Genomic DNA, 16,129 nt, shown 5'->3' with positions numbered 1-16,129 from the left:
GTTCTCTGAGCTTCTCCAGTACCAATCGCAAATGTTCCTTATGTTCCTCTTCATTCTTTGAGTAAACCAAAATATCATCAATGAACACCACGACGAACTTATCCAAAAACTCCATAAACACCTTGTTCATCATGTTCATAAAATAGGCTAGGGCGTTAGTCAGACCAAATGACATAACGGTATACTCATACAGCCCGTACCTGGTGGTAAAAGCTGTCTTGGGTATATCCTGCTCTCGAATCTTCAACTGATGGTACCCTGATCGCAAATCGATCTTGGAAAACACCTTAGCTCCTTGCAACCGATCAAACAGATCATTGATCATCGGTAGTGGGTACTTGTTCTTGATTGTTACTTCATTCAATCCGCGGTAATCAACAACCATTCTTAACGATCCATCCTTCTTCTCCACTTGAAGTACTGGCGATCCCCAAGGCGAAGAACTTGGGCGAATAAAACCTTTGTCCAGCAACTCCTTAATCTGCTTCTTAATTTCCTCCAAATCTTGGCTGGCATCCTGTACGGTCTTTTGGATATCGGCCCAGTGCCTGGCAGTAGTTCAATTAGGAACTCAATGTCTCTATCCGGTGGCATGCCTGGCAACTCTTCTGGAAATACATCAGGGAAATCCCTTACCACTGGTACTTCCTCCTGCACAACTCCTGATAAGGAATTTACATGTGCCCTCCTCGGCTCATGCCGTGATACATACTTGATTCTTCTTCCTTCTAGTGTCGTAAGCAAAATTGTCTTACTGGCGCAATCGATGTTTCCTCCATACATCGACAGCCAATCCATACCAAGATTACATCCAAACCTTGGGATTCCAGTATAATTAAATCCGTTGGGAAAACATGCCTTCCTATACTTAATGGCACCTGAAAACATCCTTGACTGACCATATACTCTGCTCCTGGTGAGCTTACTAGCATGGGTGTCTTAAGGGTCCTAGTGGGCAGGCTAAACTTATCCACAAATCCCATTGATATGTATGAATGTGATGCACCAGTATCAAAAAGAACAACTGCAGTAAATGACTTAACCAAAAACTTACCTATTACTGCATCTGGCTGAGCTTCAACCTCCTCCATGGTAACGTGGTTCACTTGTCCTCTGTTGAAAGGGTTCGGCTTCTTTCCTGAGCTTCCATTGACATTACCATTTTGGGCTTCTGGACAGTCATTTGCATAATGCCCCGTCTTACGGCACTTATAACAAGTGATATGGCTCAGGTCTACCTTGGATGGTGTTGACGGGTTGGTGAGGTTTTGTCCATTGCTTCCTCCAGTCCCGTTTCCATTCTTTGTGCCAGTATGATTGTGCGAGCTACCACCTCCGTGGTTATTCTGAAACTGTCCTCCTGACTTCGGGGTAAAGCGTAGCTTCTACTGAGCTCCAGAATTGTACTTCCCCTGTCCATACTTCCTCTTACGATTGTCAATCTACTGCTGCTTTCCTTCAATCATAAGAGCACGATCTACTAACTCCTGGTAGTTACTGAAAGTGGCTACCATCAACTGCATGCTCAGCTCATCATTCAGTCCTTCTAGAAACTTCTCCTGCTTAGCTGCATCCGTAGCAACATCATCTGGGGCATAACGTGCTAGCTTACTGAAATCATCCACATACTGGCCAACTGTCCATCCTCCTTGGCGCAAGTTACAAAACTCACGCTTCTTCATGGCCATAGCTCCTACTGAAACATGGGCAGTACGGAAAGCTTGCTGAAACTGACCCCATGCGACAGTGTCTATAGGGTAAGTGGCTGTAAAATTCTCCCACCATGCTGCTGCGGGTCCTTCAAGATGATGTGCGGCAAACTTCACTTTTTCCCCATCTGTACATCCTGCAGTGGTCAACTCCCTCCCTATCTTACGGAGCCAATCATCTGCTACTATCGGCTCGGTGCTACTGGAAAACACCGGCGGACTCAGCCTTAAGAAACGAGCCAGATGGTCAACAGGTGGTGGTGGTGGGTTGTTGTTGTTGCCTTGGTTCTGTACCAATGTTTGAATCAAGGCATTCTGCTGCTGAATAACTGAGTGATCTCCGGCGGGAAAACAAATTCGGGGTCGCTTCTCGGAGGCATCTGAGGGTTTTAGAGAAGAGACGAGAGTTAAGAGTAGAATGAGGTCTAGTGAGATAACACTACCCATATGCACATGAGACAAAAGCACACAATATCACTCCAATCGATTCAAACAAGGACATACAACGGTCTAACTATCGTTACAAAAGTGCTTGGACTAAAAATAATTTAAATGGGGAAAAATTCTACTACTGTTATGGTGGTCAACTAGAAAAACTGCTCCGATGAAGATTCCATGATATCTACTCCAGCTTCATCAACATAGTCATCATCGCTGTCGTCGGGATCCGAGTCGGTGTCGTCGATGATGATATAATTATCTGGACAAGTAGGTTCATCCTCTTCTCCTCTCGGTGCTGATCCTCCCATGAATACTCCAATCTTCTCCTTAAGGTCGCCGTTCTGTCTTACTAGAGCGACAATTTCTTCCATATAGTCTTTACATGTAGCCTTGAGTTCTTCTTCTAGCTCCTTGATCTTTGTCATAGCCTTCTGCAGATCTTCCATATCTGTGCACATCTGATTCTCCTGGCGTCGGATGTGTTGGTTTAATTCCTGGATATAAGATGCGATTGATCTGTCCTTCCTGGTGTTTATCATCTCCCAATGCTCATCTCGGTGCCCGCAAATCTGATAGATAGTATTCTTTAGATCCTTGTGGTAAACTTCTCCAATTTGTCCCATGGCGATGTGAGCTGCCATGCTCTTACCTAGGCTCCATGTTGGTGCATCAAAGGTAAACTCTATGGGCTCCGTGACTGGTGAAAATGTCCTTCCTGGAATGTAGACTTGAATCATCCAGCGCTCCTCTTCGGGTAAAGTGGCGTTGAAGGTCCGGGTGAAGCTTGGTACTCCTATGTTCAGGTATCTAGTGACTTCCTTCAAGTGATATCCAAAAGGTGAGTCTTCATCTGGTTGTGTGAACTTGTTCCTTGCATACGCCATCCTAAAGAATAGAAAAGATGAGGAGTCAGAAATGAGAAGAAAGAGTAGTGGTCTAGGGCTTTAGCTTAGTGGCCGTGTCCTACAATCAACGTGTGCTCTGATACCATCTTTGTAGTGACCAGACCTCAAACAGTCTGATCTCTGTGCTCAGTGTCATCCCTGGATCAGTAATGCTGACACCACACAGTACTTGGATGATCTATAATAGAGTAGCAATCACACACTTATTACATTGAATGTCTCAAGAGAGAACTTATTGAAATAAATATGGCTTAAGGCCATCTAAATACGATAACAACGGAAGGCTTGGAAGAATAAGCGAGTCCATCAACTCCAACGGCATCATTGAGTATAGAACCACGACCTAAGCACCTTACTCGTCGTTTGAAAAGTCTACAACATGAAACGTTGCAGCCCGAAAATGGGTCAGCACATGGAATATGCTGACAATGTAACACATAGAGAATAACAATGGAATAAGCTATACTACATGCATATTTGGCTGGTGGAAAGCTCTATGGTTATAGTTTTGCGTAAAGCCAATTTTTCCATACTGCAAAGGAATAAATTTATTTAACTATCATGGTGGTTGTTAAACATTGAGAATGGTTGATAGCATTCTCAATCCCAATTAAAAAGTACTCATTAACATCCCAACAATATTAATTAGAAGTAACATGACGAGATTCCTATGATATCCAAGTACTAGATACTCAAGTTGTCCATAACCGGGGACACGGCTAACCATGATTAGTTTATACACTCTGCAGAGGTTTGCGCACTTTTCCCCACAAGATTCGATCGCCTCCGTTGGATTTCTCGCACTACAAGATGTTTGAGAAACGGATGACCGAGACATAGTCTTTCGGAAGCGCTAGCACCTTACATAAAGGGTAGACCGGTACACCTACTTTCCCCTACATCTACTAGTCTACCCGTAAGAGTTCGCACGGCTTAATCAACTATGCCAGAGCCCATAATGGCTTGTGGCTGCACACGTAAGTTTCTAGTTTGAATAATCTCATGATCCCTTTGAGCCTGGGTGGCGGTCCGAAGAAAAACAGGCAAGTCCTGGAAACCAGGTGCCTCAATCCATCCAGATGTGTGTTTAAGTTGCCACCTTAAATAAACCATTAATTAACAAACTCACATCTGTCATGGATACATTCACCCAATCCACGTCTACTAGCATAGCATGGCATAAAGCAAACGTAGAAGTAACGCCCAAGGGTTTGAAAATAAAACAGGTAATAGGTACTACCTCAACTACTTCCCATAACCCACAATTTAATTAGATCCTAATCATGCAATGGTTTGAGGGTTCATCTAATGCACAAAAACTGGGTATGAGAAAAGGTATGATCAAGTGTTACTTGCCTTGCTGATGATCCGTGAAACCTAGAGACTCGAAGTAACAGGCGGCACACTCCGGGTATTCTATCGCAGACAAATAAACAAGCATACAATAAGTACTCATCTAATGCATAGGTAAAACTCAAATAGAAGATCTAACCAGAAAGTTCAACTTAAGAACTTTGTTTTGCAAAAAGAAACAAAACAAACGAAGCAACGGAAGTCAAATGGCGAAAGAAAACAAGTTCGTTTTACTAATCTGGATCTAAGTCAAATTTTACACAAGCAAAAACTTGATTAAGTTGGTTATTCGAAAAGAGGGTTTCGAGACGAAACTCCAAGCGCTTGAATCGCCTGATTCCGATAAACGAGCGAAAAGTTATACCAAAACGAAAATCGGATCAGGAATCGCGATCAGAAAAATCGCGGATTAAATCCGAGAAAAAGAAAAACGACGAACAGGTTAACGAATGAACGTTCATTAACTAGATCTAATCTGACGAACACGTTCGTTAAAACGAACGAACGAGTGAACGCTCGCTATTTAACCTAAACCGAAAAAAACGATCTAATAAAATAAACCGAAACTAAAAAATTAAACCGACAAAAACCGAAGAAAACCGATCGGTTTTTGAAAAATACCAGCAGCACGGATTACGAGGAGCGGCGAACCTCGGGCGGCGGAATCGACGGCGGCGGCGGCGTCCGGGGAGGTAGGCGGCTCCGGCGGCGGCGGCGGCGGGCACGGGTTAGGGTTAGGGTTTCGGCGGGGTGGGCCAGCGGCTGGGTTGGGGCACGGGCGCGGCTGGTGGGCTGGGGGCGCTCGGGCAGCGGCTTTTATAGGCTGCCCCTCGGCGGAGTCCCGCTCGGGTACGGCCCTAAGGCGGTTCGCGTTTTTTTTAAATAATTACGCGCAGAAAACAAACTAAAGAAATACTAAACGAACTCCAAAAATCCCAAAATAAATTTTCCCCGGCTTCTAAAATCAAGCCGGACAAGATGAACATTTATTTTGGGGCCTAAATGAAATTTTGAAAAACGCGCATTTTTCCTAAATCCAAATAAAAGGCGAAAAACTCCAAATAAAAATCTTATTTGATTTTTTTTATCAAATCTTCATTATTTCTTTATTTTGGGAAAGTCATTTTATTCCCTCTCTGAAATTTTGGTAGTAGAAATAATTGAAGATAAAATAAATAAAATCAAATGATCCTATTTTCAAAATTTGAGAAAACTCAAATATGGAAATAACGAAATTCCCAACTCTCTCCGTGGGTCCTTGAGTTGCGTAGAATTTCTAGGATCGAGCCAACAATGCAGCAAAAAATATATTCAATTTGGAATGTTACAATGGATGAGGGTTTCCGTGTCCTCCTCCACTTCCCTGGCGACAACAGCGAAACAAGAGGTTAGTCAGCAAGGGTAATCCACTATGCTGAAGCTATTCATGAAAGGAAGAATCTTCCTTACTCTTCTTCAATAAGCATGGAGTTCAAGTTGCTCCATGGGAGGCAAGGGCTCCCTTCCTCTCTTCGGAGGTGGAGGGGCAAAGCTTTGCGACAGCTTCGGCGCCTGGCGTGGTGCCATGGGTTCCAGGGGAGGCAAGCTCTATGAAGAACTCGAGCCCGAACGAGAGCTGGAATCACCTTCCACATCCGCCGATTGCTCGGTGGGGGAAGTCTTGATCCAGGCAATACGAGCGGATTGACGGAGCACAAGATCCACCTTGGTGACCTTGGTGCTGGTCTTCTTTGTCCTCTCGGTGGCTGGCGCTGGATGGGGTCCTGCCGCCCCCCGATTAGCAGCACGCCTACGGGGGTGCTGGTCCAAAACTGGCTCGGGGGCTTGAGACCCAGCCGCAAGCCACTCTTCCTCGAGATCTGCCACCTCGCCAACCTCCTCCTCCTCCTGAAGCCTCGTTTCCAATGCGGCCAAGGCATCAAGCCCAGCAAGGTTGTCCCCGGTAAGCTCTTCCACGGCAACCCCTTCCGTGGCTTGCACCTTGCTGGCACCGTGAGAAGAACTTTCATCCTCAGCTTTCCCCTTGACCTTCCCGGCCTTCGCGGCCCTTGCCACCTCCTCAAGGCAGGCCACCTTGTCCTCCTCGACCCTCCTACAGATATACGCCACCTCCATAGAGGAGGTGCGTTTATACATCCCAGCCTCAACATTGGTGGCCTTTACACCAAGGTGCTCGACCATTGGAGCTCTTCATTAAAAGTGGGTAGTTGCCAATCACTTGCCAACCCTTGAGCACTACAGTCCGGCATCCATTTCAGTATCTGATCCTGGGATGAATTGACATTCAGAGGGATAACAGTTGTCGGGAGCTTGAATAGCTTGAAGCGGCTGAACAATTGGTCGCATAACCAGGCATGGCCATAAACTGACAAGTTGTTGGCCAATCCTGGGAGCAACCTCATCCTATCTGTAGCATGGCCATACAACCAGGCGGGTCTGTCCCTCTCTTGCAATGGCGAAATGCGACCGAGAAGAAAAATCTGCCCCCGCATGCTCAATGGTTAGCCCGACAGCCTTCAAATGGGTAATCCTATTGATTGCCGGGCACAACCTATCTTCAGTGAGGCCATGAGCGCTCCATTCCTTTTTTTACTATGAAGCGCTCCATTCCTTGCCAAGCTCAACACATTCCGTCCGTGCTTCACAGAAGTTAGGGGCTTCTTTATCCTGGATACAACACCAATCCCCTCTCCACTCTTCCCACCTCTCGTGATGCCTCTCAGGGATATAATCCCAGAGTTTCCTCGCCACTCACGGCATCCATCTAGTGTTTCTGGAGCGCTAGCCTTTGTTCTCCAGTCGCAGAACAAAATAATAATGAAACAAATCCACATTGGGGGAGACTCTGACAAAATTCTCGCACAAATGTGCAAAAATGGCCATGGTCGCCATTGCATTCAGCGTGAAGTCAAGGAGGTGGAACCCATAGATGTGTTGGAAATATGCCCTAGAGGCAATAATAAATTAGTTATTATTACTATATTTCCTTGTTTATGATAATCGTTTATTATCCATGCTATAATTGTATTGATAGGAAACTCAGATACATGTGTGGATACATAGACAACATTATGTCCCTAGTAAGCCTCTAGTTGACTAGCTCGTTGATCAATAGATGGTTACGGTTTCCTGACCATGGACATTGGATGTCGTTGATAACGGGATCACATCATTAGGAGAATGATGTGATGGACAAGACCCAATCCTAAGCCTAGCACAAAGATCGTGTAGTTCGTATGCTAAAGCTTTTCTAATGTCCAGTATCATTTCCTTAGACCATGAGGTTGTGCAACTCCCAGATACCTTAGGAATGCTTTGGGTGTACCAAACGTCACAACGTAACTGGGTGGCTATAAAGGTGCACTACAGGTATCCCCGAAAGTGTCTGTTGGGTTGGCACGAATCGAGACTGGGATTTGTCACTCCGTGTGACGGAGAGGTATCTCTGGGCCCACTCGGTAGGACATCATCATAATGTGCACAATGTGACCAAGGGGTTGATCATGGGATGATGTGTTACGGAACGAGTAAAGAGACTTGCCAGTAACGAGATTGAACAAGGTATCGGGATACCGACGATCGAATCTCGGGCAAGTACTATACCGCTAGTGATAGAGGCAAAGGTGTCCCTTCTTTCGATGAGATGATGGATATCGCTTTGGTGGCAGTCGACTTTGACAATCCGACTACGAACGTGCGAGGACGTCCCGCCTTAGCAATCGCTAAACCAACTCCGAGAGGTTATTGACCACGCCGGAGCACGATCAACCTGACCACGACGGTCTGTTTCCTACAAGCAAACGAAGAACAAGCAAGATACTGAGATTGCAATCTGGATATTGTGAATATAAGAGGAAAGCTTTATTGATCAAGGTGGGGTTCTATGACGCCTTTGTCTGGTCGTTGAACACAAATGAAGTACGCGAAGTTGCAGCTATGGCGAACTTTAATCTAAACAAAACCAAAAGTCTAAACAATGCCCTAAGGGCTGTATATATGGAGGAAGAGGGGGGAATTTCGTGGCCCTTGGTGGAGGGGTCCGTAATCAACCCTATCTCTTGTTTCCCCACACATACGGACTCTAAAAATAGCCTATACTTATGTATTTCGAAATTACATGGGCCTGGCCCAATAATAAGGTGACGCAGCACCTAAAATAGCCTCGGGACGAAATTTATGAAGTGGCATCTTGTATATTTCGTCCAAGGCTTCATGCACCCATTATGGTGGCTTCAAAGTCCTGAAATCATCACTTGTAACTCCGTTCTTGTTCCCCTTGCGCATGCCATCATCTCCATGCTTGTTCTTGCTCCAATGTTCATCCTTCTCCAAGCTAGGCCCTTCATTTGTAAGCAAAACAAATGTATCCAATTTAGGCAGCATCATATTCTCATGAACATTAGAATCATTACCAAGAAACGAAAGTACCTGGTAATTTAGTTGGCGTGCACGAGCTCTAGTAATTGGTCCAGTATGTATAGCAGTAGGGGCTGTGGGTGTAATAATTGTATTGATGTCCTCATCATCCTCCCCTTCTTGAAATGAAGTCGTCCTCGACGGAAGTTCGTCTTCCTCACCCAAATAAGGCTTCAAATCTGCAATGTTAAAAGTGGGACTAACCCCAAAATCTGCAGGCAGCTCAAGTTTATATGCATTATCATTTATTTTCTCTACCACCTTAAAGGGACCATCAGCACGTGGCATTAACTTTGATTTGCGCAAATCAGGAAATCTATCCTTACGCAAATGTAACCAAACAAGATCTCCAGGTGCAAACACAACATGTTTTCTACCCTTATCTCTAGCAAGTTTATATTTAGCATTCATACGCTCAATGTTTTCCTTAGTTAACTCATGCATTTTTAAAATCAATTCAGCACGTTGTTTAGCATCAAAATTAACCTTCTCCGAAGATGGAAGAGGCAACAAATCAATAGGTGCACGAGGTAGGAAACCATACACAACTTCAAAAGGGCACATCTTAGTAGTAGAATGCAATGAACGATTATAAGCAAATTCAATATGAGGCAAGCATTCCTCCCACATTTTCTTATTATTCTTCAAAACAGCCCTAAGCATAGTAGACAACATTCTATTGACTACTTTAGTTTGTCCATCAGTTTGGGGGTGACAAGTAGTACTAAAAAGCAGTTTAGTCCCCAACTTAGCCCATAAACATCTCCAAAAGTGGCTAAGAAATTTAGTATCACGATCTGAAACAATAGTATTTGGCACACCATGCAAGCGAATAATTTCACGAAAGAACAAATCAGCAACGTTAATAGCATCATCGCTTTTATGACATGGTGTAAAGTGTGCCATTTTCGAGAATCTATCCACGACAACAAATATGCTATCCCTCCCCTTCTTTGTTCGAGGTAAACCTAAAACAAAGTCCATAGATATATCCTCCCAAGGAACACTAGGTACAGGCAAAGGCATATATAAAACATGAGGATTGAGTCGTGACTTAGCTTTTTGACATGTAGTGCAGCGAGCAATAAAACGCTCAACATCCCGTCTCATCTTTGGCCAAAAGAAATGTGTAGCAAGTACGTCCTCCGTCTTCTTCATGCCAAAGTGTCCCATTAATCCTCCTCCATGCGCCTCCTGCAACAACAAAAGACGAACGGAGCTAGCTGGAATGCATAGCTTGTTAGCACGAAACACAAATCCATCGTTAACAACAAACTTGTTCCACATTCTTCCTTCTTTACAATTCTGCATTACATCTTTAAAATCAGCATCATGCACATATTGATCTTTGATGGTCTCCAAACCAAATATTTTGAAGTCAAGTTGTGAAAGCATAGTATAGTGACGAGACAATGCATCAGCAATAACATTTTCTTTTCCCTTCTTGTGTTTAATGACATAAGGGAAAGTCTCAATGAATTCAACCCATTTAGCATGTCTACGATTCAGTTTAGCTTGACTTTTAATATGTTTCAAAGATTCATGATCAGAATGTATAACAAATTCTTTGGGCCATAAATAATGTTGCCATGTTTCTAAAGTCCGAACAAGAGGATATAATTCTTTATCATAAGTAGAATAATTCAGACTAGGCCCACTCAATTTTTCAGAAAAGTATGCAACAGGTTTGCCATCTTGTAATAACACACCTCCTAATCCAATTCCACTAGCATCACATTCAAGCTCAAAAGTCTTATTAAAATCAGGAAGTTGGAGTAAAGGAGCATGTGTCAACTTATCTTTCAATACCGTGAAGGCTTCTTCCTGTGCGGTACCCCAAACAAAAGGCACATCCTTCTTTGTAAGCTCGTTGAGAGGTGCAGCAATGGTGCTGAAATCTCTCACAAAACGCCTATAAAATCCAGCGAGGCCAAGAAAACTCCTCACTTGTGTGACCGTTTTGGGCTGCGGCCAACTCTCAATAGCTTCAATCTTGGCTTTGTCAACTTCAATTCCCTGTGGAGTAACAACATAGCCAAGAAAAGATACTCGGTCGGTGCAAAAGGTGCACTTCCCAAGGTTACCAAACAAACGTGCATCACGTAGAGCAATAAAAACAGCACGTAAATGTTCCAAATGTTCTTCCAAAGATCTGCTATAAATCAGTATGTCATCAAAGTAAACTACCACAAATCGTCCAATGAAAGCACGTAAAACTTCGTTCATTAATCTCATGAAAGTACTAGGTGCATTAGTTAACCCAAAAGGCATGACTAACCACTCATATAATCCAAACTTAGTTTTAAATGCTGTTTTCCATTCATCTCCCAATTTCATACGAATTTGATGGTAGCCACTACGCAAATCAACTTTGGAGAATATTGTAGAGCCACTCAATTCATCAAGCATATCATCTAGCCTAGGAATAGGATGACGATAACGAATATTAATATTATTAATGCCTCTACAATCAACACACATACGTGATGTACCATCCTTTTTCGGCACTAGAATAATAGGAACAGCACAAGGACTAAGGGATTCGCGTATATAACCTTTGTCGAGAAGCTCTTGTACTTGGCGCATAATCTCCTTCGTCTCCTCTGGATTGGTACGGTATGGTGCACGGTTTGGCAGTGAAGCACCGGGAATTAAGTCAATCTGATGCTCAATCCCTCGAATAGGCGGTAATCCCGGTGGCACGTCTTGTGGAAAGACGTCAGCGAACTCCTGCAAAATGTTAGTGACAGCAGGCAAATGTAACCAAACAAGATCTCCAGGTGCAAACACAACATGTTTTCTACCCTTATCTCCAGCAAGTTTATATTTAGCATTCATGCGCTCAATGTTTTCCTTAGTTAACTCATGCATTTTTAAAATCAATTCAGCACGTTGTTTAGCATCAAAATTAACCTTCTCCGAAGATGGAAGAGGCAACAAATCAATAGGTGCACGAGGTAGGAAACCATACACAACTTCAAAAGGGCACATCTTAGTAGTAGAATGCAATGAACGATTATAAGCAAATTCAATATGAGGCAAGCATTCCTCCCACATTTTCTTATTATTCTTCAAAACAGCCCTAAGCATAGTAGACAACGTTCTATTGACTACTTCAGTTTGTCCATCAGTTTGGGGGTGACAAGTAGTACTAAAAAGCAGTTTAGTCCCCAACTTAGCCAATAAACATCTCCAAAAGTGGCTAAGAAATTTAGTATCACGATCTGAAACAATAGTATTTGGCACACCATGCAAGCGAATAATTTCACGAAAGAACAAATCAGCAACATTAACAGCATCATCGCTTTTATGACATGGTATAAAGTGTGCCATTTTCGAGAATCTATCCACGACAACAAATATGCTATCCCTCCCCTTCTTTGTTCGAGGTAAACCTAAAACAAAGTCCATAGATATATCCTCCCAAGGAACACTAGGTACAGGCAAAGGCATATATAAACCATGAGGGTTGAGTCGTGACTTAGCTTTTTGACATGTAGTGCAGCGAGCAATAAAACGCTCAACATCCTGTCTCATCTTTGGCCAAAAGAAATGTGTAGCAAGTACGTCCTCCGTCTTCTTCACGCCAAAGTGTCCCATTAATCCTCCTCCATGTGCCTCCTGCAACAACAAAAGACGAATGGAGCTAGCTGGAATGCATAGCTTGTTAGCACGAAACACAAATCCATCGTTAACAACAAACTTGTTCCACATTCTTCCTTCTTTACAATTCTGCATTACATCTTTAAAATCAGCATCATGCACATATTGATCTTTGATGGTCTCCAAACCAAATATTTTGAAGTCAAGTTGTGAAAGCATAGTATAGTGACGAGACAATGCATCAGCAATAACATTTTCTTTTCCCTTCTTGTGTTTAATGACATAAGGGAAAGTCTCAATGAATTCAACCCATTTAGCATGTCTACGATTCAGTTTAGCTTGACTTTTAATATGTTTCAAAGATTCATGATCAGAATGTATAACAAATTCTTTGGGCCATAAATAATGTTGCCATGTTTCTAAAGTCCGAACAAGAGCATATAATTCTTTATCATAAGTAGAATAATTCAGACTAGGCCCACTCAATTTTTCAGAAAAGTATGCAATAGGTTTGCCATCTTGTAATAACACACCTCCTAATCCAATTCCACTAGCATCACATTCAAGCTCAAAAGTCTTATTAAAATCAGGAAGTTGGAGTAAAGGAGCATGTGTCAACTTATCTTTCAATACCGTGAAGACTTCTTCCTGTGCGGTACCCCAAAGAAAAGGCACATCTTTCTTTGTAAGCTCATTGAGAGGTGCAGCAATGGTGCTGAAATCTCTCACAAAACGCCTATAGAATCCAGCGAGGCCAAGAAAACTCCTCACTTGTGTGACCGTTTTGGGCTGCGGCCAACTCTCAATAACTTTAATCTTGGCTTTATCAACTTCAATTCCCTGTGGAGTAACAACATAGCCAAGAAAAGATACTCAGTCGGTGCAAAAGGTGCACTTCCCAAGGTTACCAAACAAACGTGCATCACGTAGAGCAATAAAAACAGCACGTAAATGTTCCAAATGTTCTTCCAAAGATCTGCTATAAATCAATATGTCATCAAAGTAAAATACCACATATCGTCCAATGAAAGCACATAAAACTTCGTTCATTAATCTCATGAAAGTACTAGGTGCATTAGTTAACCCAAAAGGCATGACTAACCACTCATATAATCCAAACTTAGCTTTAAATGTTGTTTTCCATTCATCTCCCAATTTCATACGAATTGGATGGTAGCCACTACGCAAATCAACTTTGGAGAATATTGTAGAGCCACTCAATTCATCAAGCATATCATCTAGCCTACGAATAGGATGACGATAACGAATAGTAATATTATTAATGCCTCTACAATCAACACACATACGTGATGTACCATCCTTTTTCGGCAATAGAATAATAGGAACAACACAAGGACTAAGGGATTCGCGTATATAACCTTTGTCGAGAAGCTCTTGTACTTGACGCATAATCTCCTTCGTCTCCTCTGGATTGGTACGGTATGGTGCACGGTTTGGTAGTGAAGCACCGGGAATTAAGTCAATCTGATGCTCAATCCCTCGAATAGGCGGTAATCCCGGTGGCACGTCTTGTGGAAAGACGTCAACGAACTCCTGCAAAATGTTAGTGACAGCAGGAGGCAAAGAGGAAGGCATGTCCTCGAATGAAAATAATGCCTCTTTGCACACAAAAGCATAGCAAACAGATTTGCTGAAATCTAGCTCATCAATATCAGATTTGGTGGCAAATAAACATGCACTTTTCAATTTAATTTCAGAAGCAACACTAGATGGTTTATTATTAGGCTTCATTTGCTGCTCAAATTCTTTTGCCACAATCTGATTTTCACTCTTATTCGTCTCCTGTTTTGCTTTATTAGCTCTATTAATATCATCTTTCAAAATGGAATCAGGAGTCATAGGAAGCAAAGTAATATTTTTATCCTTATGAACAAGAGTATAGTGATTGTTTCTACCATGGTGTACAGATTTTTTATCAAATTGCCATGGTCTACCAAGTAATAAGGAACATGCTTGCATAGGTACCACATCACAATCAACATAATCAACATATGTAGAGATACTAAAATGCACACGAGCAGTACGTGTTACCTTAACCTTGCCACTGTTGTTGAACCATTGGATGTAGTAAGGATGTGGATGTGGTCTTGTGGTGAGAGAAAGCTTCTCCACCATCTCCATGCTAGCCAAGTTGTTGCAGCTCCCTCCATCTATGATGACGCGCACAGAACGTTCTTTCACAACTCCCTTGGTATGGAACAAATTGTGCCTCTGATTTTGCTTAGCTTGTGTGACCTGCACACTCAAAACACGTTGAGCAACTAAACATTCATACCTGTCAGCGTCTTCAGGAGCCATGTATTGCGTCTCATGATCAGAATCATCTCCACCATGTTCTTCACGTGTAATAAGAGCCAAAGTCTCCTCATCATAGTCACTAGCGGACTCATATCCACCATCCGCGATAGCAATCATCACACACGGAGATTTGCATTCTCTCGCATAATGACCTCCTCCCTTACAACGACGACAAATAATATCACTTGTGTGCCCTGTTGATGCCATGGAAGAAGAAGAACGTTGTGCAGGCCCCGCAGGTGCGCTCTTGGCAGATAATGGTGGTTGTGCCTGTTTTCTTGTATCACGGCTGGAGGTGGCACCGGATGGAGGTGCTGGTGCAGTTGAAGTAGAAGATGCACGTGGTGTCCATGATGAAGGTCGGCTTGTAGAAAAGTTAGTTTGCCCCAATGCTTGTCGATCCTGCACTTCACGTTCAGCTTTACAAGCAAGATGGAATAAACGAGTGATATTAGTATACTCCTTATAGTCTAGAATGGTCTGAATCTCTCAATTTAATCCACCCAGAAAACGTGCAAGCATAGCTTCATTCTCCTCAACAATACCACATCTAATCATGCCAGTTTGTAATACCTGATAATATTCTTCTACAGAATTTTTCCCTTGTCTTAAACGTTGTAATTTTTGAAGCAATTCACGTTGATAATATGATGGAACCCAACGAGTACGCATAGCAGTTTTCAAAGCAGCCCAAGTAGTTGGAATAGGATATAATCTACAATGTTCAGACCACCATACACATGCAAAACTAGTGAAAGCACAAACAGCAGCAGCAACTCGTCTCTCCTCAGGATATTGTAAACATGTAAATCGTTGTTCAGTTTCTAACTCCCAAGTAAGATATATATCAGGAACATATATACCCTCAAATGGTGGAATATTCAATTAAGTTTAGGAATATGGACATCATCTCGTACCTGAGGTGGTGGTGCAGGCCTACCATTACGAATATATACCTGAGGTCGACCTGCTGGTGGTGGTGCAGGTGGCTGCACGTAGTGCTGATTTTGATCAACCTCATCCTCATAATCTCCCACATAATCATCCTCCTCCGCATCAGCAGCAGGAGCCACAGAAGTATCAATAGCAGCACCAACAGTTTGGCCAAACGCAAGAGGAACAAGACTCGCTCGGCGAAGGTCTGTTTCGCGATGTGGAGGTAGTCGTTGTTGTTGTTGTTGGAGAGGTGCGTTAGGTGCAGCGGGTGGTGGTGGTGGAAGACGCGCGAGCAATTCATTAAACTTGTTATCGAGCTTTGTTTCGAACGTCTTCTCAAGGCCAGTGATCTTCTCCATGGCCTCTTCAAAATTGTTCAGCACATCTTGCACCTGTTCAGTCATCATTTGCTGAAACTTATCATGAAGCTCCTTGTTCGATAAATTC

This window comes from Triticum aestivum, chromosome 5B (assembly GCF_018294505.1).
Source record: "Triticum aestivum cultivar Chinese Spring chromosome 5B, IWGSC CS RefSeq v2.1, whole genome shotgun sequence".
NCBI classification, from domain to species: Eukaryota; Viridiplantae; Streptophyta; class Magnoliopsida; order Poales; family Poaceae; genus Triticum; species Triticum aestivum.
Note: the sequence above shows the minus strand (reverse complement) of the source record.